The sequence below is a fragment of the Salmo salar genome, chromosome ssa04 (assembly GCF_905237065.1).
Source record: "Salmo salar chromosome ssa04, Ssal_v3.1, whole genome shotgun sequence".
NCBI lineage: Eukaryota > Metazoa > Chordata > Actinopteri > Salmoniformes > Salmonidae > Salmo > Salmo salar.
The window spans coordinates 68,826,986-68,830,408 of record NC_059445.1 but is presented as its reverse complement, the minus strand read 5'-3'; the positions used below and the strand labels follow the sequence as shown (position 1 = coordinate 68,830,408).

The 3,423-nt window shown below is 37.7% G+C and overlaps 1 long non-coding RNA gene across 1 annotated transcript; it reads right to left on the bottom strand.

Moving 5' to 3' along the window:
- Positions 1–329: 329 nt before the first annotated feature.
- Positions 330–2,332, bottom strand: LOC106603756 (uncharacterized). Its single transcript, XR_001328494.2, has 2 exons — positions 1,796–2,332; positions 330–838 (listed from the first exon to the last, which is right to left on the bottom strand). It is a non-coding gene; the product is annotated as an uncharacterized lncRNA (long non-coding RNA).
- Positions 2,333–3,423: the final 1,091 nt, after the last annotated feature.

The following is a 3,423-nucleotide window of genomic DNA, read 5'->3' as shown; positions in this document are numbered from 1 at the left end:
TTTGTGATGTTCTAGTGTAGTGTACTTGTTATTATATTTTTTAAGTATTTTGCTTTGTGGTCTCAGGGCACAATTGAAAATGAGACCCTGGTCTCAATTGGACTCCCCAGATGAAATAAAAGTAAATACAAATAATGCGTTGTCATCCCTACTGCCTCTGATCTGGTGGACTGCACCACAAATACTGCATTTGTAAATTATGTCTGAGTGTTGTAGTGTGCCTCTGACTGTCCATAAAAAAAGAAAATCGTGACAGACACCTTTCTCAATCAGTGAGAGAAGACTTGAAATAGACAAGATGGCAGCGTACAAATTATTGGATTACTTCATGGAGCAAAATAAATATTTATTTTAATAATGGAGCGTTTTCTAAATTCAAACTGACCACCTGCAACTGGACACAGACATGTTATGAGACTCCTGTTTCCACAAATCGAGGACGAAGACAGAATCGCCAAGCTAAGACTGTCGAAAATACCTATCCTGTAACTCCCAGTAATGAATACAAGAACTGTTTGGTTAAATCACATCATCTGGTGTAACAATCTGTAGCTAAGAGAACTGGTGATCAACAGATGATGGGAGAGGTGGTCATGATGAAATTGCCATTCACACAGAAACATACAGTAAGAAAATACAGTATGATCAGTGTAGTAAAGTTCAGGGAATACTTGTACAGCAGTCATGATCAAACTGCCATTCAGATCCTCTTGAGTCATCTTCTGCTTGAAATCCAGCATAATGTCCAATCCATTGAGAGGGATACAGTTCACGGGATTCTGTTTCTCTCCATCTAGAATCCACTCCAGGAAAAATCCTAGGTGCCAGAAGGTATTGTCTGTAAGACCAAAAAATATAAAAATGATACTTAGAAGGACAGTTTGAATGACAGTTGACATCAACATTAGGGTAGAATAGTTGAACATGCATACATGTGCACAGGCACAGAGATGACATTTAGAACAATATCTAGCCTAATAGAAAGAAATATGGCATAACCCTCAACCTTTGCACAGTGACCAGACCATACAAATTTACCTAGGTAGGTAGGCAGACAGTATCTAGCTACAGCCATGTCTATCAGGCATGCTTAGGCAAATATTTTTAGTAAAATCAGCTTATCAGTTTAGAATTTACAACAGTAAATTGTTGTATTATTTTTCTCATCACTGTTAGCTAGTAAACTTAGCTAGCTCACTAGCTGGATAGCCAATACATCTGTTTGGATGTAAAAATTCTCTTTTGCGTCATGCCGATAATTTTATGAGAATGAAATGCATCACAGTCATAATCATAACCAATGTCAACCCTGGTCAATTATGTTACATAGCTAGCTAGTAAAATTATTTGCAGTTGTTGATGTTACACGTTTGCTAACAAGTTACAAACGTGAAGCGTGGCACTTAAGTTAGCAGGCACCAGGCTAACTAGCTAGCCAGCTCCAGTCATGCTAACGATTGCTGGTAAACCTAGCTTTTGGTGGCTGGTTGTAACATTGTAGCTTGCTGTTTAGTAATCATATCTATGACTAAAAAGAGTAGAAGTTTTACAATTGAGATACAATAGATCTCCGATTGTAAAACCTCTTCTATTTTTTGTCATAGATATGGCTCACTGTAGTTGTTTAGCTAACTTAGCCAGCTAGCTACCTACTTAAGTTAGCAAGCAGGAAAATTATTTGATTTCCCGCCACTGTAACAGAGTAGTATGTTTGCCAGCAGTACACAATATGGGTTTCAGTAGATAAACTAAAGTAAGCTAGATAGCTAGGTGGCTTGCAGGAAAATGTACTTACTTAGCTAGCCACTGTATTTGTCATCTTCCCTCTTGGTGCTGGCATCATTTGTAGCCGAGCTTCTAGCTAAATCTAACCCTTTGTTTCGAATCCTATTCGCTATATTCCAGTTGAAACATGTATGATTGAATGTCACCATGTAGCAAATAGAACATCAAAAAATGCTCAATTTTTGAATTTGTGCTGATGAGAGGAATCCCTTGAACCCATTGCGGTCTGGTCAATTCTTTCAGTTTTGCACAAAGGATTGTGTTAGTCTCTGCCTCCCTCTCTCCTTGAGGGAGAGACGGGGCAAGAGCACAAAGCACTGACCCACACGAGTTGTAGTCCCCCATCAATACACCGGAAGCCATCATACGGTGTATCATTCAGCGCACGAAGCCTAGACCTGCCTTGCTCCTGGGAAATTGTGTGTGACACACATCTAACGGACCTAGAAATGCCTGAATGATGATAACAAGCCCAGATTCCCTCAGGGTGAAATTCCCCTTTAAATCGGCTTGAAAATCTATGGCAATACTTGAAAATGCCTGTCTAGCAAAGACCAACAACCAACTTGGAAGAGCTTGAAGAATTTTAAAAGAATAATGTGCCAATATTATACAATCCATGTGTGCAAAGCTTTTAAAGACTTACCCAGAAAGACACAGCTGTAATTGCTGCTAAATGTGATCCTAACATGTATTGACTCAGGTGTGTGAATACTTACAGTGCTTTCAGAAAGTATTCATAACCCTTTACTTATTCCACATTTTGTTGTGTCACAGCCTGAATTCAAAATTGATTAAATTGGGGGGAAATATCTGAAATACAGAAAAATCTCATTTAAATATCTCAAATATTACCTTTTCCTTAGTGAGACTTTTGCCGCCCAAAACTCTAACGTCCAAAAAGTGGATAATGGAACAATAATTGTAACATAAAGGATGTGGGGAATGGTCAGTGGGGAGATGTGGAAAACTAATGTCATATTGTTTTTCATTTTGTGATGTAATTAAAAACTGTATGGACGAAATACTGTAACTTGGAAAGGATACCCCCTATATCAGTTAAGTTTCCATCCAATATGTTATGATATGAGTATTTATGTTATGATAGGAGTGTGATTTTAGGAGTCATAAGAGATAACTTCTAATCATATCCTTTATACATTAAGTAGCCACACCCCGAGTGAGGTCAGAAGAGCGTGTGAGACGGACGGTGTGCATATATACCTTATAACATTTCATTTGGGAGACGGTAACTCTTTAAACAACCTCTTCCGTTTTGCCCAAAATCCTAATGAGTTAATTGTTACATGATTAATTTAATCGGATAACAATTTAACATAGTTAGTTGATTAAATTAATAACAGTCATCAGATTAATGAAAGTAAAGTCACGACAGTTGTATTGGATTTGTCTCAAACAAAACACTTTGTATTCAGGACAAAAAGATAATTGCTTTGCCACATTTTTGCAGTGGTACTTCAGTGCCCTAATGCAAACAGGATGCATGTTTTGGAATATTTGTATTCTGTACAGACTTCCTTCTTTTCACTCTGTCAATTAGGTTAGTATTGTGGCGTAACTACAATGTTGTTGGTCCATCAGTTTTCTCCTATAACAGCCATTAAAATCTGTAACTGT